This window comes from Aotus nancymaae, unplaced genomic scaffold (genome assembly GCF_030222135.1).
Source record: "Aotus nancymaae isolate 86718 unplaced genomic scaffold, 86718_ANA_hifiasm-v0.15.2.pri h1tg000010l, whole genome shotgun sequence".
In the NCBI taxonomy this organism is placed as follows: Eukaryota; Metazoa; Chordata; class Mammalia; order Primates; family Aotidae; genus Aotus; species Aotus nancymaae.
Window position 1 is genome coordinate 50,184,583 of NW_026988421.1, and position 12,832 is coordinate 50,197,414.

A 12,832-nucleotide genomic window follows, 5' to 3' on the forward strand; every position below is an offset into this window, starting at 1 on the left:
GCACAGGCTACAAATCCAAATTATCTGGGTTTAATTTTTGGCTCTGCCACTTGCTAACTGAGTGAAAATTGGCAAGTTACTTAGCTTCCTTGTACTTCATTTATTTTATCCATAGATTTTCTATATTTTAAAGAGTTAATGCATGAAAAACTGGGATCAGTGCCCAGAACATAGAATGACAGATATTAAGGTGACTTTTCCTCTCATGGTTTTGGTTGATACATAAAGACAATAGATGCTATATTTCAAAGTAAAGCAATCACACAGGATTTACTAAAGAGATGACAGACTTAGCTTGCAACACTTAGCTGACCACTCACCTCCAACTATAAAAATGTTTGGAGAAATTTAAAAGGAAGACAATGAAGACAGAGTCTTTGCAATGAATAGCTGGTAAGCTGATATGCCAAGTGACAAGAACAAGGTGCCAGATGTTTTTTCTCAAGTCTACATTGGAGGGCTCCAAGGAGACCACTCAGAGAACTCATGAGTTCCCCACAGTGACTGGTATAAGTTGCCCATCTGAAAAATCTGAAGCCCAAGCTTTGCTCAGTGGCAGTATCATAACCAATGAGGTTTAGCCAAGGCACGATTATTGCTAATTGAAAATTTTTCCAAATACCCCGCCATGACAACTTGAAATATAGTCGGCATTGGCAATTTTTGGCAGTCTCTACAGAGACTGAATATAAATAAATAAATAAATAAATAAATAAATAAAATCTGAAGCCCAGCATTTGTTCTTGCCAGGAGCTGATGACAGATGAATCAAAAGAGAAGAGGTTGCATTGGTGAGACAGTAGTCTCAGTGTCTGTGAGGGTAGAGAAGAATGATCCTTGGAAGATAAGTGGGATTGGAGGGCTCAGTGGGGAGAGCGAGAGAGCCAAGCAGCACTGGATTTTCTTAGGTCTAGCCCGAGAAGACCACCTGGAGGGGTAAACAGACCTTAGCAGAGAAAAGCTGAAGGTACCACTGGATGGCCAAGGGCTAAGGAAGGATTAGCAACAAGTTGTTTAAAAGCACATCACCCACACCAAGGAAACTGTAGGTAAGAGGCTCCAGCTATTGCAGGAGGACAGGATGAATGCGTAGACTACAAAGAATCTACAAAACCCAGTCAGCCTACACACCTACCTTCCCCTAAGAGGAGGAGTTCTGCTTGTAACAGTTCTGGCCAGGTAAGCACATTACTGTTCCCCTTTCTCTTCTGGTCAAGCCAACCCTGGGGGTTCAGAAACTACAGTTAGCAAGATGACTGAAGGAGAAAGGAAAACATCAGAGGAGAGAAAGCCAACCACATTCCCGTCTCCAACTGCTTCTTTTCCTCCTCTCTGTCAAGCCTGAGATGGAGGAGGATAAACCTCAATGTCAAATCAAGTTCAACATGTTTATTACAGCAGAGGAAATTTTAGTTACCTGTCTTACCTAAACATAACCAATGACTTGGAGGGATAGAGAGAAACAAAAGCCAAGTTCCTTTATAATTGCATCCCGTAAGTCATGCTTAGTCAAGGTTATAGTTAAGCCAAGCTAACCAAATACTCAAGAAGTGTTAACTATTTGTATCACTTTTGTTCTCCCTTGTGTTTTATAGTGTCTTGAACATAACAGGTGTTCGTTTATTCAACATTCAAGCAGTCAGTGAGTACTGCTGTATGCAAGCATATTGGCTAGGAACTGGAAATTGAGGAATGACAATGACACTGCCTCTGTCCTCAACAGACAAAAAGACTAATGAACTAATAACAGGTCACTTTAAAAAATGAAAATAAAGAGCATGAAGTGCTCTGTAGATATGCACAAAGTGCCATTGGGACAGAAAAAGGAATAACTAATGTCTGGCACGATGGGGAAATGACACGTGAAAGAAACAGCTGAGCTGCTCTAGACTTGCTTATTAACTTTCAGCTATTTACCTTTTGCTATCTTGAAAATATTCAGATTTAGAGGGGCAGGAAATTTGGATGGTCCATGTGGTAAAGGTCAAGGAAATGGTGGTGGAAAAAAGCTGAATTTCTGTCTTCCAATGTGCCAAGAGTAGAACTGTAGCTCTCAGACTCACAGTTGGGTACAGGGCCAGGACAAGCCATTGGCTCCTACAGCAGAAGCAGCCTCACCAGCAGGAGACCACGTATGGGGTGGCCTGGATAGCACCTCCTTTTGTGCACCTAGAAGCACTCCCCCACTCAATGTCCTGAAATTTTATAAAGAGCGATTTATTGCTCCAGAATTTAAAATGCAAATACTGCTGAAGAGGCAATAGATTATTACATTTACATTTATATTTTAGCATTAGGAATTGTTAGACTATTTCCTGAGGGCAAGTTCTGATACAGAAAAGAAGGAAAATGCATTATATCCCAGGGTACCAAGAAGAATCAAAAGAGCACTTTTCTGAAGTTTTCCAGGAAACATACTCTAAGACTATAAGATTTGCATATACGAGGTTTTTAAGTGATTGCCTTACAGAACAAGAGCTGTGAAGGAAGATTGGGCAGAGGTGGAGCTAACTGACCACAGTTCCAACAGAGGCTTCAGCAGATCCTACCAGAAGCTCTAGAATTGGTATAGCCCTTCAACATTGTCCCAATTGAGGTAACGGCACCAGGCTTTTGTACACAGCATCGATTAAGGTCTCTGTTGTGAAGGAGGGCCTGAGGGGACACGACAGTTCTAACACCTTGGAAGTTAGCAGAATGTACAAAACAGAAATTATGTCTACAGCTGAACACAAACTTGCACTACTCCGTCATTTAGCTCATCCCTATTTCTCCAGTCATTTGAAGTCCTTCCAGTATTAACTGTAACTTCTCCTAGATCCTGAATATTCAAGTCTCTCCTCAAGAAAACAAGTAAGAAATGTTATTTACACATCATAGAAATCACCATGCTGTCTCAGTTTCCCCAATGAGCGTGGGAGACTTCCTCAGGAAATCAAAGAGAAAATGACTCTGAGATTAACATAAACATTAAGCATAAGGCTTTTTGGCTCCTCTGCTCAGAAGTACCCTTCTGAGGACTGACCCATGACTTGCCAGGGAACAGCTGGTGCTCAAAATGCCTTCTTATACATCACCAACATGCTTTTAAGTTTTTATTTCTAATCCTACAGGCCCCTGGATGTAGTTAAGAGGCTGCATGGGCCAGAAATTCCCATTTTTACATATTACAGTTCCTAATGCCAGGAAATTTGCCCACTCCATGGGCCAACTCTATTGGGCTTGGCAGAAGCTGATATCCAAAGCCCCTCTGTGGATAAACAATGCCTGCATCCATTTGTTTGCCAAGTAAACATGTCCTCTGTGCCTACTATGTGCCAGGAAATGTGCTTGGCACTAGGAATAAAGAGATAAGCAAGACAGTGCCGGCATTCTAGGACCTTGAAACGTTCTCACAGAAAAGCGATAGTGAGACTCAGTGCTATCAAGCAGGACACTCCCGACTTGTTGGACAGGAAACCATGCACCAGGCCAAGGTAATTCATTCTTCCAACAACTCACTGAACTCTGCCAAATTATACTATCATCCCTCGCCAAAAACTCAGCAGGAAAAATTATTACCAAGCAGTGATGTGATACCTCTGAAGTAGGACAATATTTAAATTCCTCTTGTGTTGGCAGGGGGTTCTTTGTGAGTCTTATAATTGGCTCTGTGATTGTGGTTTTCCATTCTCAAAACTATAAAGTAAGTTGTACCTACGTGCCAGGCCCTTTTCCCAGGCCAGGCCAAGCCACTGGAGCCTGCTCCAGTTTAAGCAAAAGCACTGGGATTTGGCAGTGTCTGACCAGGAGCACTCCCATGTCTCAAACTCTGGCTCCCCAGGAGAAGGAATTAGGATGTGCAGCTGCCTGTTCATCTTTCCTAATTTTCCATCAATAATTAGTCTGTAGTTCTAAACAATATAATTAATAAATGCCACAGAAAAGGTAATTTTGTGCTATCCATATCAACAAGATTGAACATTGAAATTGCTAAAAATCCTCCGTTCTCGAAGAAGCACATTTTTTAAGTTCCTTTTTTATTTCCAGATGTGCTATTAAAGAAATAGCTAAGTAGCGTTTGTAAGTTAGGCCTATCAGTTACCAAATTCTACAAGTATTCATGGGGGCTACTCTTTGTAATTTGGTGTGCTAAGCGCACAATAGGAAGTGAGACCAGCTGGTTCAGATGAAGCCAAATGATGAAAACTCCCGGAAACCAGGGTAAATGATTTATACTTGATTCTCTAGAAGGTGAAGAGCCAATGAGGCTTTTTGAGAAAGCAAAAGGCTCAATGAAAGAATTATGGAAAGTGCAAATAATAGAGACGATGCAAGGTGAACTGAAACAGAGTTTGGGCAGAGTCCAGATTGTGACTTCTTTCCAGTGGACAAAGATTGTTTAATGTAAACAGACGGAAACAAAGGAGGAAAAAAAGGAAATCAAAGAAAGAAATCCAATATACCTGGATTCTTATCTTTTTTTCTAAAACTTCCTTAAGTTTTAATTCCTGCTCTACCGCTTATTAGCTGAGTGATCGTAGGAAGCTCTTTAATTTCTCTAGGCCTCAGTTTCTTTATCTACAAAGTGGGAATGCTAATAGAACCTACTGCATAGAGCTCTTATGGTATTAAAAGGGATAATATATTGAGAAAGAGGAAACAGAAGAATGCCTGCTACATAGCAAGTGCTCAGTAAAATACAGCTAATGTTACCATTACTATTAATCATCATACAAATGAGGGAAACCTAATTTTTACCTTTAGATTATATTCATCCTTTTGTATTTATTACATTTTTAAAAGTTCCAAGTAGAAGAACATTCAAACAAATATGTTTCTATGTGTAGAACATTTTGGAAGGTGTACTAGAAATAGTAGTAGTGATAATCTCATAGAGGGTAGGAGAGACCAGAGGACTGAGGAACAGAGATGGGAAAGCAACATAATTTTTTCTATACATCTTTAGTATGGTAGAATATTCTCCATGTGCATGTATTACCTATTGAAGAAAATGATTATTTAAAAGGGAGTCATCTGTGACCACACACCAAAGAATTTATATGTGAGAGCTAGATGCTTACACAGGGTGAAGTAATAACCATAAAAATCATGGTTAACATGCGCTGATATTTATCATGTGCTTGGCACTGTTTTTTAATTTATATTGTTTTTATTTTCCAGTTCTTCAATTTAAAAAAAAATTTTGTTTCAATAGCTTTAGTGATATAAATGATTTTTGGTTACACGGATAAATTGCATAGTGAAGTCTGAGATTTTAGTGCACTGGTTACCTGAGTAGTGTTCACTGTACCCAACATCTAGGTCAATATACAGGTAGGCTTTTCAGCCCTCACCCCCTCCCACCCTCCCTCCTTTTTTCTTTTTCTTTTCTTTTTTTTTTTTTTTTTTTGAGACTGAGTCTTGCTTTGTCACCCAGGCTGTAGTGTAATGGTGCAATCCCAGCTCACTGCAACCTCCACCTCATGGGATCAAGTAATTCTCCCACCTCAGCCTCCTGAGTAACTAGGATTACAGGCAACCACCATCACACCCAGCTAATTTTTTATTTTTGTAAAGATGGGGTTTCACCATGCTGGCCAGGCTGGTCTTCAACTCCTAACCTCAAGTGATCCACCTGCCTCAGCCTCCCAAAGTGCTGAGATTACAGGCATGAGCCACCATGCCCGGCCTCTCCCTCCTTCTGAGTCTCCAATGTCCATTATACCACTGTCTGCCTTTGTGTAACCACAGCTTAGCTCCTACTTATAAATGAGAACATGTAATATTTTATTTTCCATTCCTGAGTTACTTCACTTAGTAATGGCCTCCAGTTCCATCCAAGTTGCTGCAAAAGACATTATTCATTCTTTTTATAGCTGAGTAGTTTTCCATGGTATGTATATGCCACATTTTCTTTTTCCTCTCATCAGTTGATGGTCATTTAGGTTGATTCTGTATCTTTGCAATTAAGAATTGGGCAGTGATAAACATATATGTGTGGGTGTCTTTTTGAAATAATTTCTTTTCCTTTGGGTAGATACCCTGTAGTGAGATTGTTGGATCAAATGGTGGATCTATCTTTAGTTCCTTGACAAATCACCATACCATTTTCCACAGAGATTATACCAATTTACATTTCCACCAGCAGTGAATAAGCATTCCTTTTTCACCATATCTGCACCAACATCTCTTGATTTTTGACATTTTAAGAAAATGACCATGCCAGGCATGGTGGCTCATGCCTGTAATTCTCACACCAGTAATCCCAGCACTTTGTAAGGCCAAGGCAAGCAGATCACCTAAGGTCAGGAGTTCAAGACCAGCCTGACCAACATGGTAAAACCCTGTCTCTACTAAAAATACAAAAATTAGCTGGGCATGGTGGTGTGAGCCTGTAATCCCAGCTACTTGGAAGGCTGAGGCAGAAGAATCGCTCGAGCCCAGGAGGCAGAGGTTGCAGTGAGCTGAGATGGTGCCATTGCACTCCAGCCTGGGCAACAGAGGGAGACTCTGTCTCAAAAACAAACAAAAGGAAGGACCATTCTGGCAGGGTGAAGTGGTATCTCATTGTAGTTTGCATTTCCCTGATGATCAGTGACGTTGAGCATTTTTTCATGTTTGTTGGCCATTCATATATCTTCTTTCGAGAATTGTTTATTAATGTCCTTTGCCCACTTTTTGATGGGATTATTTGTTTTTTCTTGATGATTTGTTTGAGTTCTTTGTAGATTCTGGATATTAGTCCTTTGTTTGATGCAATAGTTAGCAAATATTCTCTCCAATTCTGTAGGTTGTCTATTTGCTCTGAAGATTATTTCTTTTGCTGTGCAAAAGCTTTTAGTTTCATTAGGTTCCATTTGTTTATTTTTGTTTTTGTTGTGTTTGCTTTTGGGGTCTTCATCACAAATTCTTTGCATAAGCCGATGTTCAAAAGAGTCTTTTCTAGGTCTTCTTCTAGTATGTGTATGGTCTCAGGTCTTAGAGTTAAGACTTTGATCCATCTTGAGTTAATTTTTGTATATGGTGAGAGATAAGGATCCAGTATCATTCTTCTTTCTACATGTAGCTCTCCAATTTTTCCTGCAGTATTTAATGAATAAGGTGGCCTTTCCCCAATTTGTTTTTGTATGCTTTGTCAATGATCAGTTGGTTATAAGCATTTGCCTTTATTTTTGAGTTCTCTATTTTGTTCCATTGGGTTTTGTGTCTACTTTTATACCAGTACCAGGCTATTCTGATCACCATATCCTTATAGTAAATTTGAAGTCTGGTAATGTGATGCCTCCAGATTTGTTCTTTTTATTCCTAGGCATTTTTGGTAGCTATTATAAAAGGGATCGAGCTCTTGATTTGATTCTCAGCTTAGTCACTGTTGGTATATAGCAGTGCTACTGAATTCTGTATATTGATTTTATAACCTGAGACTTTTCTGAATTTATCCAATCTAGGAGTTTTTTGGAGGAATCATTGGGTTTTCTAGGTATAAGATCATGATATTGGCAAACAGAGATTGTTTGACTTCCTCTTTTCCTATTTAGATGACTTTTATTTCTTTCTCTTGCCTGACTGCTCTGGCTAGGACTTCCACTTGGCACTGTTTTAATCTCTTTCACATGAACTCACTTGATCAATCCCCATAATACAATACGAGGTTAATATGATTAGTGTCATATTGACACTGAAGTACAGATGATATATTGTTACTATCTCCAAGTTACAGATAATGCACAGCAAGGTTTAATAACTTTCTAAATTTGCCCAGATGATTAGTAGCAGAGCCATGACTGGAATCCTGAAAATGTACTGGCTCTGAAAATGTACGGATTTACAACCATATCACCTGAAAAGACGTTTTTCAGTTATGCATATGGACTAAGGAAACGTGGTAACCAAATTCATTGTAGGATCTTGCATTGGATCCTGGAACAGAAAAGGGACAGTCGTAGAAAACTGAGGAAATCCAAATGAAGTCAGTACTTAGTTATGAGTATTGTACTTATGTCACTTCCTTAATTTTAACAAATGTAGCATGGTTATGTAAGATGGTCACATGAGAGGAAGCAGGGTGAAAGGTATAGGGGAACTAGCTATACTATCTTAGCAGCACTTCTGTAAAGTTTACATTATTTTAAAATAAGTATTTTTTTAAGGTCTGTATAATCATAGCTGCCAAGCATGACTACAATTTCAGAAACATGCTTCCGTGAGGGAAAATGCTCACTGGTTTTCAAATTCTGGTCTGTCCTTGTGCTTCACTAGCCTAATACCATAGCCCATTGCCTGGCCACATCTCAACAACCAATTGATATTCCTGATATTTCAGAGGAATCTACAGATTGAGACCACTTTGCAAGAGAAAGAATAAAAATCTAGCTCATCTTTTAATAAAATAATAGCAAATATCTCTGTTGCCTAAACATACTGGAACCACTGATCCTCCTCTCATATCCAAATTAAATGTTAGAATTCAAGAAGGAGTAAACAGTAAGTACTTTCTTTATTCTTCCAAGATGTTATAATTCGTTTTAGATGTGTCTACCCTGCACCTGCCAAATGAATTATTGAATATATGAGGATGACTCTAAGCCAGAGCTACTGATCAGTGAAATTGGGTGCAATGGGTGGAAGAGCTGCACTGCTGAGAACTCCAACAAATGATAACATCACTCAAAGCCTGCAGGATTCTGCCGTGAAAACATTACATTACTTAGATGCCTGGATGCATAAGGCTCAGGGGAAAGGTTACTTTTGGAGCCTCATGAAACTTCTATATGATGCTGGGTCTATTGCTCACCAATAAATAAGGAAGAAGTATGGCCTAACTATGGAACTAGACTTTTATCAGGATGATGTTACATCAAAGCCCACTCTCTAAAAAATAAAACCTTGAAGTATTTTGTTATTTACCTTTTGAGAACTATCTAATTTCACAGTCTTATATTTAATCAACATCATAAGCAGACTCTAGAGGCAAAGCCAATGTCATAGATGTGTGCATAACTCTAAAATGGCAAATTATAACATCTAGTGGGAGTTAATGAAGGATTAAATGGATAGGGTTTCTCCTCAACTTTATAATCCTGAGAGGCACTCTAGAGATCATAAGCCAAGACCCTAGGAAAAAAATGTTAATCCATAACTGCTCATTTTGCTTTCAAATTAAGACAGTTAAAGGCACACGTTGTGGTTCAGAGCCCTGGATACCTGTGAGATCTCCTACAGCCAAGTACAAGTATTTATTTTTATGTGTAACTAAAGACTTCTTACTTGTAACATGCTATGTCAGTTATGAGAAGATCTTAAATCTTCTTCCCTAGAAGCAGACCCTGAGATTAGAACTCTTGTAAAAATTATTCATTTAGGAAGTACTTCCAATAGTTACCAATTAGGGAATGGGAGAAGCAAGACAAGAAAGTAGAAGAGGCCAGGCAAGGATAAAATTTCAGACAAAGTTCCACAAAGGGTAGCTTTAGTTTGATTCCATGGGGTAATGCAGAAGCGTAAGCTGTGCTTCTGAATGTGTCCGGATTCAAGGCAAGATTTCTGGACTTTTGTGCTGACTGGGAACCCATCAGTCATTGGCTAAAGTCCACCCTGGGTGCATGGTGATTTCCAGGCATTTCTGCACAACCAGGCAAAGCAGCTCCAGTATTTGAGGGTAGGCCTCCAAAGAGAATCATAGGTTTAGGTCAACAGAAGCAAAGGTACACAGAAGACAGGGAGGGATATACAGAAAGGAAAAATTATGCTAGAGGCTCTAGGCAAAGCTAGCACAACAATTTCTGTTGTCATGACAAAATTTGATATTCCTAGGATGCGTATTACAAAAGTTTACTGAAAAACACAATTCAGTACAACAAGGCTCTTGCTAGCCACCTCATGTAGCTTGAATTCCCAAGTTTCTTATCAAAACCTAATGACCATTGTGTTGTTTTTTATTGTTTTCAGTTGTTGCTCCTTTCATTTTAAATTATAAAATAGTATTAGCTTTGTATCACTGCTATGGATTTAGTTTGTAGTGGTTTGCTTGGTGAACCCTATGGCATATGGTAAAGGATATTTACACCAACAGTACTTCTGGCCTATAGTTTTCCAATATCTAGATTTTATAAATTATGTATGTATCAGGAAGAATTCATGAATTATCATATGCCTATTGCTAAGGCATATGTTTATGTAATCTCTCAAAATGTATTTGTTCAGTCATACATCAATATTATTAATATATTTCCCAAAAAATGGAACTTGGATGAGGGCATGGTGCTAACAGGAACCCAGCATCTGTTGCCTCTTGAAGGTTTGAAACCTACTCCTGAAGGACACCACGTTGAACCCCTGGCCACCAAGCTACCAATTTACCATCACCATCTGCATGGGGGGATATGCTGTCCACTCTGTCAAGAAATCCATGTTTCTGAAAGGGAAGGACTGGTTTTGACAAATTACCACAGGAAAAGCATTCCCCAAAGGAGGATGATAGAAACTTCTGTTTTCCTCTCTAAAGTATTGTCTGCTCAAACTAGATGACGAATATACTTCTAAAAAGCTTCTAAACTGAGAGCAAATATCATCCACCACTCCCACCAAAACGGGGATCTGAAGCTATTATCAGTTTGGTACAAAAGTAATTGCAGTTTTGCCATTACTTCTAGTGGTGAAAACCACAATTACTTTTGCACCCATCTTGTACCAACAATTTATAAAATGTTAAGATGGAAGGTATTGTAGGCTTTGTCTATTTAACCTTTTTATTTGTCAGTGAGAAAACTGAGGTTCTAGAATTGTGAATTGTCCTTAATATAGTTCTATGTATTTCCAAAGAAATAATTCCCATATAATACATTCAAAATTAAGCTAGTAATTCCAACTTGCCAATGACACAATCAAAGAAAAACACACAATGTTTAGCAAGTCAATTCAAATATCTTGGTTGTATCTCCACAAAATAAGGCCATTATACAAGATCTATGGTTAAAGAACACTATTAACAAGTCCTTAACATTGTAATTCAGCTAAATGCCTTATGCAATAAGTTTCCAACATAATTTTCCACTCGCATTCCCACCACTAGTCTAAATTCACCATTTGCACCTGCTGTCCCATTTGCTGCAGGCAATTCCTTTAAACTGGAACTATTTCTCCCCTTCACTTATTTCTCAGAATTTTTTAATGCAACAAGAAGTGAAAAGTATAATACATTAAACTTAGAAACTCAAATTTGAAAATCAAATGTTTTGGGCTTTTTTCTGGTATTTGTCCCTGAGGAAACATAAGTTATGATTTGTAAGTTTCTGATATGTTCCAAGACATGGTAATCTATTCAAGCAATTGTATCTATCTGTTACCTGTAGAGTTTCTTGACAAATAAGCCAATTCTGGAGCCTCAAACTGACTTATTGTGGGACCACAGCCTCCACATTCATCCCGTTCTTCATGACCATGCACTTTGAAGAGTTGGTGTTAAATTTAAAGCCTGTATTCCTGGAAACTCTGTGTGTACCCACCTCCTTGCATTATGAAGTCTTAGTAATGCCCAATTAAATGACAAGAACCAACGTCACAGGCTATCTTATAATCAGGCATTCCTTTGCTCAAATCCCACATATGCCAATTTTTTATCGTGCTGCATGGTAGACGCAGCTGACAGCAATAACTTAACTAAGCATATTCTCAGAATGACCCCACAGTCTAAGAAGAATGTGTTAAGAGTTCTGAACTAAGGAAAACAGTAGTGTCTGACCCAGAGATTGATTCCTTACCTATGAAGAACATCTGAACCCCTGGCTCATCCACGGAACCAGGCCATACAGGAGATTGAGGCCCTTTGTTTTCGGTTAAATGAAGGTTGCTAGGTGGAAGCTGCTAGAGGGAGGGTGCTAAGTGAAAATGCTATATAAACTGCTTGCTTTTACAAGCAGTTGCAGCTCTGCTGTCAAGCCTACCACCACTGGACTGCCCTATATGTAAGTCCCCTCAATAATCCCTAAGTCTCGGTTGCTAGGTCTCTTTTTTGGCCTCTTGAACATGATGCCATCTCCACTGAAGTCAATAGAGGTCCAGCATAACAAATGTAACCCCTCTCATCATCAATATCTTCATGTAAAAAATTAAATTAAAATTACCTATTTAACAAAATTATGATTAGAATTAGAAACAGCAAGCAGAAGTTGTCTTATAAGTGTCAGTATATATAATATACTCAATAGATAGAGTTTGGTAGCAGTGACTGACTCAAATATTGGTGAGATAGAGAAAGAAAAGTGATCGGAGGCCACCAGGATTCCTCCCTACATGCATACTTTGGGTACCTTTGACCAGAAGCCACTATGGTAGAAATGCTAGCAGTTCCCAGCATGTCCACTTTCACTTTGCTTCAACTTGTATCTCAATAGGAATTAACTTCCCACAGATGAAATTGCTCTGTGGTCAGAAGCAGACTCACTTCAATCCTATAAATAGGTTTTGTTTGATCCAAATAAAACAAAAAGAAAGACTGGATCCTGCTATAAATAACTCAATTACTATGACTGGGACCCTGCCATGCCCGTATTTCTATTCTGTTTCTAATGCTTATCAAATTACCCCTGCAATAAGTCCTTGGAAATCTTTCTTAGTAAATAACAGAGGAGCCCCACACCACACTGGGGGAAGCAGAGTGCTGCCAGGAGAATCTTTGGCTTCAGAATCAGAGATTGGCCCAATCATGACTCTACCGCTTAGTAACTCTCAACTTAGTTTAGTGGTACTGACATTTTCTATGCTAGTATAACATACTGGCCTGTTACTTAACTAAGTTATTTAGATAGCAGGACTCCTTTAGTGCTCTGTTACTTACCCTCTCTGACCTTTG

The 12,832-nt window shown here is 38.9% G+C and overlaps 1 non-coding gene across 1 annotated transcript; it reads left to right on the forward strand.

The window, feature by feature from the left end:
• The first annotated feature begins 541 nt into the window (after positions 1–541).
• Positions 542–682, forward strand: LOC135274129 (U4 spliceosomal RNA). The gene has a single exon (XR_010341923.1). It is a non-coding gene; the product is annotated as a U4 spliceosomal RNA (small nuclear RNA).
• Positions 683–12,832: the final 12,150 nt, after the last annotated feature.